The sequence below is a fragment of the Taeniopygia guttata genome, chromosome 7 (genome assembly GCF_048771995.1).
Source record: "Taeniopygia guttata chromosome 7, bTaeGut7.mat, whole genome shotgun sequence".
In the NCBI taxonomy this organism is placed as follows: Eukaryota; Metazoa; Chordata; class Aves; order Passeriformes; family Estrildidae; genus Taeniopygia; species Taeniopygia guttata.
This window is the reverse complement of record NC_133032.1, coordinates 8,183,990-8,197,639: the sequence shown is the minus strand read 5'-3', so window position 1 is coordinate 8,197,639 and position 13,650 is coordinate 8,183,990. Positions and strand designations below refer to the sequence as shown.

Sequence of the window (13,650 nt, the reverse complement as noted above, 5' to 3'; positions counted from 1 at the left end):
TGTTCCGTTCATGCCGCAGCGCTGTGCCAGACTCCTTGGGTAGATCTTTCTGAGGACTACTGGAGTGTACAGAATGCTAATTCAGCACAGGAGGAGTGCTGGGACTGTTCACTTGGGTTTAAGAACCATTTTGAGTTCCTGTACCTCTGCTTTGCACACCGCCAGGGAGGTAAGCCCTGAGCCAGCACGGTAAATCAGCAAGTGCCTAAATGTACCCTCTGAGATGCTGCAGGCACTCGGTCTGTACCTGAGCACCACCCAGGGTTGTGCTCAAGGTGCTCCTGTGGTAGGACACGTCCTTCCTGTCATGGATCATTCTCACACAGCCATTGCCAGCATCCTCTGTGAGGGCAGCAAGTGTCACTAAGTGTGGTGTCAGGTGCAAGGTGTGAGGTGGCAAAGGAGCCCGCAGGTGGCATGGGAAGCGCTGCTTTGGTTCTGCCTCGCAGTGCCAGCCAAGGGCACAAATGAGAGGTAAAAAAAGTAACTACTGCTCATGTGTTCCCCGAGTGCTGTACAGGATGAGCTCCGGTGTATTAAACACGAATTCTCTTATTGGGATTCAAGTTGATGAGGCTTCCTCGTATTAAGTATGAATGTATATATATGGGGGAGGGGGAGAAGGGGGTTGTGTGCGCACAGTAGCTGCTTCTCAAAGGCTCGGTGTGTGCCGTGTTCATGCGGCGTGAACGGCGCTTGTACCAGCCCGTGCCGTCCGGCTGCTGCCCCGTCCATCAGCCAGAACCGGCTGTTTACTGTCCTCCTGCTCCTCCTCGTTTGCTGGCGGCTGCAAACCCCGCGGCCGGAGGGTCGGTCCGCTCCCTTCAGCCGCAGCCCCGTGGGGCCCGGGGTGCCGGGCGGGGAGAGCGGCCCGAGCGGTTTAAGGTGCCGCCGCTCCGCTCCGCTCCACCTTAACGCGCGGCGGCGGCGGACGGGCCCATTGCCGCGCCGGGGGTCGGCGGGCCCGGGCCCCCGGGAGCCGCGCCGCCGCCGCGCCCGCCGGACAGCGGCACCCCCGGGCGGCCCGGGCGGCGAACGCGGCCGAGCCGCCGGGCCGCAGGTGACGGGGGGTGCCCGCACCGCCGCCAATCCCCCCGCGGCGGCGCCCGGGCGGCCCCCGGCGGCGGGCCCGGCTATTTATAGCCGCCGCCGCGGCGATATAAGGGACGGCGGGCGCGGGCTGCGCTGCCGCCGGGGCCGGAGCGCGGGGCCGCCGGCGCTGCCCGGCCGCTCTGGGCGGGCGCTGAGGGCGCGGCCCCGCAGCCCGGGTGAGAGGGCGGGGAGCGGGCTCGGAGCGGGGCCGGGGGACGCGGCCAAACCAACAATAACCGGGCGCGTTCTGCCCGTCCCAGCGCCGCGCACTTCGGGCGCTCCACGCGTGACAAGCCCGCGGGAGGGGCGGGACACTCGGCGGTGACACCCGGCGGTAACCGCGGCGGGGCTTCCCCCTCTGCTTCTTTCCTCTCTCCACAGCGATTCGTGCTGAAATGCGGCGCCCCACGCTGGCATGAGCCCCCCCGTCGGGAGCAGCGCGCCCCGGGCACCGCCGCTTTCCCTGGCCGCAGCTCGGTGTCGGGAAGAAAGCGCTGTCGCCGACTGTCGCCGCGGAGTCACCGCTCGCGGCAGCGCCGGACGCCGGGCGAGGCACGGACGGTACGAGGGCTCCGTGCGGCGGGGGGCTGCGGGGGGCTGCGGGGGCCCGGGGTGCCCGCCCCGCCGGGAAAAGGGAATGTATGGCGCAATGGTGGGAGCGCCGTGCGGTCCGAGTCTTCTCCGGGCTGTGTGCTGCGGAGGGGGGTCGCTCTGAGTTACGCGGTGTAATGGAAGATCTTTGTAAGTTGAGGGTTTGCTGGATTTTGCTTGTGTCAGGGTTATTCCCCCCGCCACAGATTCAGAGCCGCGGTAATATTTTACTTTCCTGCCCCGGGTGCGTTTGGATGTGATCTGGGTACGGCGAGGATTCTTATCTTACCTTAAAATTGCTCTTGGATCACTGAATACTTTGTATAAGCTTCCATAACTTTTAAAAGGATATAGATGCTATCTTCAATTACAGAGAAACAAGGAGAGGAGGAGGTTCGGGTTTGGGTTTGTTGGTTGGTTTTCTTTTTTTTTTTTTTTTTTTTTTCCTGGTTTTACTTTACTTTTACTTTCTGCTTTAAGAAAACAAACTGAACCACAGATAGGACAAGGATTTTTCAGACCTTGTGATTGTGATTGCTGGGAATCAGAAAGAAAACCTGTAGGTTTTCTGTTTGTTTATTTACTTTAATCAATGGCTCAAGAGCTCTAGAAACAACGCATAAAGCCCTACTTCCTAGACAGAGAAACTAAGAGCCACGCTGGCTGCAAGCTGAGGAGCAAGTTAAGTGTTAGACCTCGAGTGGATCAGTCTCAAGCATCCTGCACTCCTCCGCTCCAGTGACCCTCCCTCTAGAGCTGATCACGTCGTGCATCAAACTGGGACTTCACAGCGGCAGGTCGGAGAGGAGACAGGGCTTTTCTCACAAGAGCAAAGCGCACAGAGGAGCCCTGACCCCGGCCTGAGGCTTTTTCCCAGCACAGGGAACTGCAGCCCTTCAGCACTGTCAGCTGGCACTGATCTCCAGTAATGCCACGGAAATAGGAAAATCTAAGCCACCAGCTCTTCAGGTAGCTTAAATTATCTAAGTTCAGATTTTGTCAGCAGGCTTAAAGGGATGCTATTTTCCGACTGGAAATGTTTATGTACGTCTTACCTGGAAACTATTGTTCATACAAGAGCTGTTATTGAGAAAAGTGAATCAACTTTAGAGTTGTATCAGCTATAGATGTACTTTCTGAGTTTTCACTCTGAAATTACCTGGTTAACTCATGCTCTTTTTGCACAAGAGATGCATTTCAAATGCCTAAAACTGTACTTTTTCTTTATGAAGGGTACTTGTCTCTTGCTCTGAATCTGTTAAAACAGATTTGCAAAAACAGTGTCTATTAAGAAAGGCTGGGAGAAAGATAAGGAAAGAACAAGGGGTGTGGCAAGGAAATTACAAAGTACCAGCTTTAAAGAAAAACTCTGTAGCAGAGCTTTAGACTGCCTGAGAGGTAAGATTTCTTTCTAGATCCTTGAGTCTGAAAATACCAAGCTGACAGCATCCCCTTAAAAATAATAGTGTATGTAGAAAATAGGTATGAATACCTTCATATTGTAGTTCTGCATCAATTTGTTTGTATTTCTTTGATTTTGCTCCTCCATTCCAGGAGCTAGCCAATATGATAGAGTGTATACCCAGATTGCAGAGGGCCAAACACCCCACCAGCATCACTTCTGAACCAGAAGAGCTGCACTAGGGTCAAAGCTGGCCCAGCACCTCTTTTCAGAAATTATCTGAGAGGCAGTTCTATTTATTGATGTTTTTGGTGGGTATTTTCACAAGCTCAAATTTTTTTGCAGAGGCGCTAAGAATTGCAGAAACTAAACTTGCCTTCTTTGGGGGAAACTTTTGTTCATGTCGCATTAGATGTTCTTTTCTTAACCTGGGACTGAGGCACTAACACTGGGGAGGAATAACATTGTATCAGAAGGTGGTTAGAGAGGACTTTATTCCTTCTCCTCACACATTTTTTTGGCACTGGTGGAGAAACGGCATTTGGGGACTGGAAGGAGGAGGATGAGTCCTGCATGTTGTCATTGGAAAAGGCAATGTTAGGCAGGTGGATATAGGAAAAATGGATGTGATGATTCATTATTGTTGTCATTGTGCTGGGGTTTCTTAGGTTCTTCAACTGCAGTGTCCTGCACCCACGTCCTCCTTGGCCCATTAGCCTTGTTCTAATGTACCATGTTCTCCTAGCAGTGTTTCAGGGCTGACAACATTTGAGCAGAAACTCTACTCCCTTCTCTTAATTCTAGAAGGCTCCTTGAGCAAAACTGTTAAGCTTTATTAATTTCTGCCCTTTAATTTTTATCTTTCTTCCTTGGGTGTGAAGTCCTTTTTGTAGCTGGATTCAAGCCAAGAACCTCTACCCACAGCTGCCAAGCCTGGCATCCCTACTGGCTCCAGGTGAGTCAGTTCATTAGGATGAATCAGTATGCCCTGTAAAAGTTTTAGGCTCCAGACTTCAGTTTTACCACTCTTAATAATTTGGTTTACCTGGTTTATTTGTTTGTCACTGCTTCAGCTAAGCCGTCACTTCTGTTGTCTCCTCGCTTCAGACTTGCTCAGCCTTTGAAGCCAGGCAGGGCCTTACACTTTGTGGAGCTGCTTTTGCCTCAGCATTGTAACTTCTCCATGACCACTCATCCCTTTTCCTCTCTTACTTGCACAGGGGGAGTTAGGAGGGGATTGCACCTCAGCATGGGAATGTGCAGCTCTCAATGCAGGGAGTACTTCAGACTCTGGAGGTGGAGAATATTAACATGAATCCACAGGAATGAAGAGGGGAGTGTTTTTGCATGGTGGAGGTGTTTGCATAAACTTTTACTGTCATGAATAAGTAGATGGAGACTCAGGGGACCGATTTAATGTGAAAAATAGGGAATTAATTTTCAGGCTTTCAAGACAGGGCTGAGGAAGAGAATGGTGTTAAAAGACATGGAAATGTGCCTTAAAAGTAACCTTGCAAAGATGGATGACATTTTTGTTGTGTGAAGCACCCAAGTTTAATGAGGTATAAAGCAGAAGGCTTGGGAGGATTTGGTCCAAGTGAAAACAGAATGAGCGTGGGACTGGCAGATGGGAGGAACATTAGCCCACTCCTTGGTGGAGTTATTGCTTCTTTCTCCTGTTGTTGCTTACAGGGGTGCTTGGGAGAAGAAACTTTCTGGTGTGGGGAGAATAGCCTTCCTGTTCTACTTGAATGCCAATGGCTGTATTTTTCTCTGAGGGGAAACAAAGTTTCCAGTGCTCCAGTGGGTCACATCATGAGTGTATCCAAAGTAAATCTAGAGCAACACCGTCTACTTCAAAAACATCTGCAATAAGCCAAGGCTGGCTCTTTCTGAACAGAGAGGAGAAATGAACAGCTGTAACTTCAGATGCTGAATTGTTTGGCATACTCTTTTCTTGAGATTTATGGCTCTTTTATTCTCTGTTTGAGAATGTAGTGGAGCAATTGCTGATCCATGCATGTGTATGTGTGAGAAAATGTCAGTGGAGGAGTTACATATATGGAAATCTTGCACAGAGATAGAACAGGCAGCCAGTTTGCCATTAGATAATGAAATAATTGTACAAAAATATGTCTCCTGAAATAATGATTGAGGGAGGGGGGTAGGGACCAGGTTGGGGGAGCTTAACAATATTTTTGAGTAGTTTGCTCTACTTATAGTACTCGTTACTGACTCTCCTACAATTTTACTGCCTCAGACACTGCTTCGTGTTGCACAGGCAGATAGTTTCCATCTGAGACACCAGCCCAATTGCTGGAGCTAGGGAAGGGATGGGAAACTGCCCCCAAGTGCTTTCTCTGTTACAACCTGGCCAAAGGTAAGTAGGCTAAGGTCAGCAACTCTTACAGGCACCAATGAACCTGCCTGTCACTGAGTCCACTTTTCTTCTTTCTAGAATGAAGTAGTAGAAGTTATTTTTTTGTGGTGTGTGTTGGGAACATAAATATAGCTGAGATAGTTCAGAAGGCATCTAAGTATCTGAGACAGTCTTGGATGGGATTCCCCTTCCTGCTACTTCTCTTCTGGCCAGAACTGACCAGCAGAAACGTTCAGTGCTTGTACAATTTGCATATTAATTTTTGGCTAAATTTTGTTAACCTTGGAATTTGTTTGACATTGATAGGCTCAAGAGTAAAATCTTTAATTACTTTCTTGTACTTTCTTCTACTATAGAGCAGCTTAAAAAGTTCCTGGCACTCTTTCACCTTATCCCAAATAACACAATGCCTTCCTTGCTTTCTCTTTGAGAAGGTCTGCTTCTGTAAAGAATGTTGTACCAAATATATATCTTTATGCAAGATGGTAAAAATGGTTTATTCTTTCTTCATCCCAGATCTTGACTGCATCTGCCTAGTTCTTGGTCTAGAGGTAAATGTCACTGAGGACTGCCTGGGGACTAATTTACCTCTGAATGGTGACTTGTAATGTTTCAGGTAATGGGCCATACCACTGTTTTATTTAGTGACTGGTGCTAGTCCACTGAAGTCCAAACAGCTGCTCCAGGTTTCTATCATCTCCAGTGAAAACAAGTCCAACAACATCAGCTTGCGGCCAGTTTACAGTAAACCTACTCCCTGGGCTGTGGGTTAACTTCCTTAAATGTCCCTTGTGGTCAGGTCTGTTACTCTTGTATGTGAAAATAAGTCTTGGTGTGCTTTCGGATTTACTGAAGTGTAAATAAAGCAAGAAGGTCTTTCACGTTCAGGCTCTCTCATCAGCATATATTAGTAACGCTCATCAGCTTTTGACTGGGACTTTGATGGCATAATTACTCTGAAAGGGTAACATATTCAAAACTACCTGTGTGACTTTGGGAGTTAGATTCCTCAGAGTCTTAGTCATTATTTTAAAAAGTAATTAGCTTTTTAAGCTACACACACTTCTGGAAGTTTTAAGCAAAGGCTTCTGTTTATCTTGTCTTTAAAATGCCAGTTTCTAGGATGACAGCGACAGCTCTGCCACTCTACTTATTTCAGATATTAAATAAGAGAGTTGCAGAAAAAATTAGAAAAATACTGTGGTGTATAAATTCTCATGCATAATCTTACTAGAGAGGTCCAAGAGGTAAAAATGTACTTTTCAGTCACCTGACAGCAGGATGGATATGGGCATGCATTTTCAGCTATGTCTTTAGGACAGCTGAGAGGATGACTGATGTCTCAGCTGTTTTTGTAGGCAGAGTAAAGCATGTATTTCTCTAGACAGGATTTGGTGCACTTAATTCATAGCTTGTGACTAGAACAGTTCAAGTCACTGGGGCAAACATGGTTATCAGCAGAAACAGATAAACTAAGAAAACAGTCTTGCATACTGTAATGTTTGTGTAGGTAAGATTTTAATTTGCTATCAGTCCTAGGGTTCTTTATGAGCAGTGATGGATTGGTCTTGACACTTGTGCAAGTTTTAAAGCATTCCTGTAACACATGTAATGCAAAATCTATTTATTTTGCAACATACCTGTGAGATAGGGACCTGCTATTTATCTCATTTGTACAGCTAGGGAGCTGAAGTATTCAGCAAAGCTAAACACAGCATGAAGGATTGATCACACAAGAAAGTCTGCAGCAGGACAGACAGGAGGGTGCTCAAACACTCTTAATACCCATGAAAATCAACAAGCTCTGGTCCATGCTTTTCCCATCTGATTCTTCCTCAGTGCTTCTGGAGCAGCTTGTGGCATTTGCTTGGTTAGACAATGTGGGTTTGGCTTTTCTAAGAAGAAAGCTCAAGCCCAGTGATGGAAGGAGGGAGGTGATGTGTGTCTGGGAAAGAGAAAGAGTGAGGAACATCCCCCAGCTAGAGATGCCTCCACCACCACTTCTTCAGTGAGTGGCTTCCCCAAGGCTGGCACAAGCTGCCTCTCAGCTGCTGAAACCGTTCCTCTCTGGACAATCCCTGCTCTTCCTGTGCCCAGAGCCAGCTCTGCTCCTCTTAATAAAGTGGTATGAGTGTCTGGGTTGATGATGGAGCTTCCTGCCCAGCTCCATATCTGCTGCCTGTGATGCCTGGGTTCCCTGATGGAGCAGAGCTTCCACTGCTTCCACTGCTCCATCTCAGCCATGTGAGGGTCACCAGTGTTTGGAGTTTGGTGAAGGAAGCTGTCCAAAGCTGGCAGGAGGAATTTTTTGTTATGGTTGTATGATGAACAGTAACAATATGAGTTTTATTGCTCAGAATGTATCCACATTTATAGGATGCTATATTTAAAAAGGAGAAAAAATGAGTCATGGGGAGCTATGCTAATGCTAAGTATTTATGTCTACCTCTTGTGAGGCTGAAGGCAGTGGGAGTTGAGCAACATTCTTGTGAAGTGTCTAGAGGATTTACGGATCAAACTAAAGCCTGCTGAAGTCAGCTGTAAGTCATGCAGTGCCTTGCTCGGGGCCCGTGTCATGTACTGTGTGTGGGTTACAGTGAAATATTCCTCTTGGGAAGCCCGGGAGCACTCAGTGCTGCTGACTTCCCTGGGCTCTGGCCGGAGCTTGACTTGCTCCCAGTGGTTATTACTCTGCCACTGGAAAGTCACTCCTAGCTTGCTGCCAGGGCAGGAATGTTGCTGTGCCTCCCAGGCCATGCCTGCAGCACCATAGGAAGGGGTACCTATGCCCTGAGTGGGAGCAGGCAGAGCCTGGAGTGTCTCAGCTTCTCCTGCAGTCCCAAGGAGATGAAGTGTCAGGGTCTGCTGTGGTACAAGCTGCTGGAGCTTTCCTTTCAGAGCTGGCTAGGGTCACAGGGGTGCCAGGGTTCGCATGCTTTCACTTATGCCATGGCTTGACACTAATTCAGTTGGCTTCCACTTAATTATGAAGTGCAAATGTTGGAGTTTGTTTTATTTAAAAGTTCTTTAATGAAATTGCGATCTGATTGAGAGCACCAGTGAATTCAGCTTTCCAAGCGTCTGCTTGCCAGCATGCCTCAGCTCCTGTCACAGCTATAGGAAGGACAGGGATCAGGATTTCAGTGGTGGGTGAGCCAACAATAAGCATGGAGAGGGACTCTGTGAACAAACCCTGACAGCGCCATGTGTCCAAAAAATGCAGAACTGGCAACAGCAAGAGGCTCTGCAGATCCTCTGTATAATCCACTTACTTATTGGAAGAAGGAGGTTTTGAAGCAAAAAATAATTATTAAAGTGAAATCTTCAGCTTTATTGGGCTTTATTATTTTGTTTTCTTGTGATTTTTTTGTTTGTTTGTTTTTTTTAAGAATTGGTCATATCAGTATGAAAATGAATGTGTTTAATCTTCCTTTGATATAGTTTTGAGTGGTACACTATTGCAGCCTGTTCTGTTTTCCAGTGCAAGGTATGTTCTGGTTTATGGAAACAAATACTTGTTCATCTTGCAAATATAAGAGGGATTGAAAGGCTTTTGAATAGGGATCTGCTCTTTGCACTGCTGGAAGCACTGAGTCTCATGGTGAGCCTGATAGGCAATAGCTAGAACAAAGGCCCACCCATTTCAGATTAAAGGGATACGAATGGACATCAGTGTAGTGGGAATCACAGCCACCTTTTTCTTGAACTGGCCTTCCCACTTAAAGAACTGCTAAAACACCACTGTAGCATGTCTTCAGATACCTGGTGACTCCAAGAAAGCATTTAAAGGATTTTTTTCCTGTAAACTTGTGATCTTGTGATACAAGCTCTTTACCCATTAGTTGTTGAAACACTCACTCTGAAGGAGTACCAAATGACAAAAGTAACAGGATGCAGATGGAATTTAATCTCTTGGACACATTCAGAGCTGTTATCGAGTCTGTCATCTGTACTTAGCATACCCAGATAGCTCTTGAGTGGTCTGCATAGACAGCTGGCAGTTTAGTAGAGATTGTGATCTTCAGAAAATAAGTAGCTGATGTCTTATGTAATACTTGCTGTGGAAGTATTGGTGTTATTGGTGTCACAGCCTAGGAGCAGCATTTGCTGGGTGGGGAACATATGTCTATAAGGCAGGACTCTGTGGAAGAAGTTATTCAGTACCAAGCACTCAATCCCAGAAAGGGTCATAAGGGCATCCACAGAGCTTGTGCTGCAGGATGATGAACTGGGAGGTGGGAGATCACTGAAGGAATCCCTTTGGCTCAGCAGTGCTTGCTGCTGACTGCAATTGCAGACTGAGGCTGGTTTGGTGGCTGCTGGTGTTTCGTAGGGACAAGAATCCCTAACTAACCTTGGAACAAGAGGAGACATGCCCCAGTGCTCTGGAAAAACCCTCAGCTGTTGTGAATTGTTTTTGTGCAACAGTGCAAGGTCAAACACTGCTGTTGTAGCTCTCAGAATAGTGCATGATCTTGCTGTTAAGGTACCTGCCTGCATCTGACACAGCTGCCCTGGGGATCAAGGCAGGTATTGCCTGAGCCCACTGTGTGCACCTCACCTGAAGAGACCTTGGTGCTAGCTGGGGGAGGATCATAGCTTGGAATTGGAGCATCCAGAGCTTGTGATCAGCTGTAGAGACGAGGTGGACTTGAATAAATACTTGCAGCGCTTCCCTAAGAAAATATTCTGTAGCTCAAGGGCAGAGTGCTTTGAGAGAGACTTCTGTTTCCTCCACATGCTGTGGATGCTTTCAGATCTAATCTGCAAACAGGGAATATTTCAGGCATGAGGAACTGTGCAGAGCATTTGCTTTTCATGAGTTTTGGGCAGGTCCAAAGAGATACTGAACGCTCTGTTAAGATGCTCTGCTGGTCATTGCTTCTTCTGTGTATCCTGCAAAATAGCTCCACGAAGCACAAGGATGCTGACAAGGGGCTGCATCACCCTAGTCCTGTGAGCAGCAAGGGTTTTGTTATGTGAGATTTACTTGTGGAGTATTAAGTCTATTTTCAAAAGTTTTACTTGGACCAAACTCCTGTGGAGCATGAAAAGGCTTTCATGTTAATCGGTAAAGTTAGCTAAGAGAATATATAATTCCTCATTCTTTTTGCAATGTAGCAAGCCTATTTAATTAGGCAACTGGGATTTGAATTATTAAATAACAGAACAGTTTCAACCTACTTTTCTGTTGGTAAAGATCTCCAGCAACCCTGTTTTTATTCCGTGGATTTTTAAATTATGTGTTCCAGAAACTCTTTGAACCTCAAGAGGATGACTTGCTGGATCCAGGAGGACAGAGAAATAGGACTCTTATTTTAAGGTCTCCTGAGCACAGCAAGTTACTCTCTGTTGTTTACATACTGGCCTCATAAGAATATGGAAATAAATGCTAGGCTGTTGAACCAAAGCAGAAAAATTGTTTTTTTGGGCATATCCTGTGTCGAAGCATCTGTTTGGTTTTGTGCAGCATAAGAATAAGTCCTTCTACCCCACAAAATACTGGGAGCAGTTCTCTGACTTGGGGTAAAAGAGAATAGAGAAAAGTAACAGGAGCTGCAGTTCATGTGGGCTTGGGAAGACTGGTGAAGATGAAGTGGCATAGCTGAGAGGTGAGAAGGGACAAAGAGGAGTTGTCTTAGCCAGAGCAGTGAAGAACTGCTTGGGCAGTGATTGGAGATCTGCCACCTTCAAGGCAATGACAAAGGGGCTCAGGAAATGCCTGCTAGTGTCCATGATTGGGGCAGACATGCCAGCAGCCCTGGGCAGGGTGTCCTCGTGGGCAACAGGAAGGGAGGGACTTGCTGACAAAGCCATGTGGACCCAAAAAACTCCTTAAATATCTCCCAACCTCAGGCTCACCAAACCCTCCTGACCCCAGGCTAATGTATTCTGGCTTCTGTTTGGGACTGGTGCACTTCAAAAGCCTTGTTGAGTGGAGGGGTGGGTGGAACTGGTGACCCAAAATACCATTTCCCCTTCCTAAAGCTGGGCGTATACCAAACTTGTGTCTCTGTGTGGTAAAAGAATATGAACCAAAAGTGCTGAGAGATGCAGTGGTTAAATTGAAACATGCTGTGGCAGGATGAAAGTAATCTTGTCCCTTACAAGGCCTTAATGCTTTGGGGATTTATTTATTTTATTTTTTTCAAGTGACTGCCATCCATGCTGTCTCTATCTGTGATTTTAGTAGAGGTATTTTTATATGCAGACATGTGTCCAGGCGCCATCAGGTTAAATCACCCCATGTTATATTATCAATCACTAGGTCAAAATAAAAAAACAATATCTATAGTTGTGTTTTATTTAAAATTTTAAGTCTGAATTTTCATTGAAGGTGCTGAAGCATAAGAGGATAACTCCATGTAAAGGTCCATGTCCTTGCAGAGAACCTTGCAGTACACAGAAGGGTCAAATCCAAATTTTTTGCTGTTTCTGTGAGTCTGGTATGTAAAATATGATGCAAATGAGACATTTGCCTAAATTGCCAAGACTAAGGTTAATCCATAGTCTCTTTGCTTGGTGTTTAAAAATAATGGCACTGTACATGCATAGGAATGGCATATGAGATCTACCCTAAGGCAGATGTAAGTGCAACATAAAGCTGCACCCCATTGGTTTTGAGAAGAGACCCTCGTGTCTTGACTAGGTTACAGCTTTGCAGCAGGATAGCTGTACTTCAGAGCTGCGTTGTGGATGGAAATTAAAAATAGGTTTTATGGCAGAACCTCAACATTTCTTTGGAATTTCTCAGCCAAGAGAAATTTCTCAGCCAGTCTTTAGGAGATTGAATGTGTTTCCTTGCTCAGATTCTTCTGAGTTTCAAACAGGAGAAGGAGAGCAGAGTAATTGAACCAAGGCAATGATTTGGAAGAGCTAATGAAGGACCAGGGATTCTTTTTTGAAGGTAGCTCTTGATTTACCTCAATATCTAGATGCAGAAACTGTCCAGTTACTTTGCTTTATTTGGTTCATGTGTGGCCTTAGCTATGAAGTGACCCTTCCCACTGCTCAGTGGGAAGTTCTGTACACTTGTAGCTGCTCTGTACCACTCAGGTACAGCTGCAGTGTCCAGTGGCACTGTAGTACCACTCACAGTTCAGGAAAGGTGAGTGTGGTCCAGCCCAGAAAATGGGTGATACCAGTGTTTAACTGATGCTTTATCCTTTTCCCATCCAAGGTCCTTACCTGCCCCATTGCCAAGACTCAGTGGTGTGTGCAGTGCCTGTATTCTCTGTAACCCAGCACATCTTCTCATTCCCTGGGATAGCATCCCCTCAGGGAATCTGACTGTGCAATTTCTGCAAATCTGTCAGTGTCAGCTTAATAAGACAGAAGGAGGCATCATGTTGGGCGTGGAGCACTCAGTACCTTGAAAGCTGACTTCTGAAATGAGTATAACCAAGTGTGGTGTGTTTCTCCAATGTGAAAACAGTTTATAGGGCAAAAGCAGATGTTATTGTTTCGTGTGTGTGAAAGATGCTTTGTGGTAGAAGCAGGTGTGCCTCTCTTTTCCTTTAGCTGGCAAGAGAATATGCTGTTGCTTTCTTCTTTTCCATTTTTTTTAAACTCCATGCAATGGTAATTGAGTTTTGAGGTGTATTATCTTTCCCTGAAGTTGTGGGTGAATTTCTGATGTGATTGCACAGTGTAGTGGTGGTTGGAGCCCTGCTGTTGCCTTGTTCATCAGAGCTGCTTCACAAGAGTGCAGAACACTTTTGAGGTTATGATTTCCCATCGCATGCTAATCCAGTGAAGTGCTGTAGATTCACTTGCTGGCACTGTTTAAATCCATAATGCAGCACCACCTGCCAAACCATGGGGCATAATGGAAGTGTTAATGAATGTACATATATACCCTCCCACATGGCTGCAAGTTGAATGACTTAAGATTCAAGGCAGAGAATTTAGGCTGAGTGTAGAAGGAACCAGAATTAGGGTATCCTGATGCACATCTCTGCTGAAACTGGGGGGTGAGGGGTGGCCACGGGGTGTAAAGTTGGGTCAGCTTACTTACAGGGTGCTTTCAAAGATGTGCTGATTTTCAGCTCCTGCTCTATGGATGCATCCAGTCACGACATCTGAGATGTAACTTGGGCATTCAACAACGAAGTGCAGGTACTGAGCAGCACCAGCTGCTGAGGCCCTGGTACCTCTCTTCTGAGGGGTATCCTCATGGGATGCT

The 13,650-nt window shown here is 46.6% G+C and overlaps 1 protein-coding gene across 6 annotated transcripts in view; it reads left to right on the top strand.

Moving 5' to 3' along the window:
- The first annotated feature begins 1,512 nt into the window (after positions 1–1,512).
- The window catches only part of MRAS (muscle RAS oncogene homolog), a 38,022-nt gene continuing 25,884 nt past the window's right edge, over positions 1,513–13,650 (top strand). For 2 of the 6 annotated variants that reach the window (XM_072932031.1, XM_032749362.3), the window contains exon 1: positions 1,520–1,653. The gene's annotated coding sequence lies outside the window, so the exon portion shown is untranslated. Of the gene's footprint in view, positions 1,654–2,456; positions 2,653–3,966; positions 4,041–13,650 lie in introns of those variants that run through there. The other 4 variants (XM_030277240.4, XM_072932028.1, XM_030277238.4 and 1 more) reach the window with 4 other exon arrangements.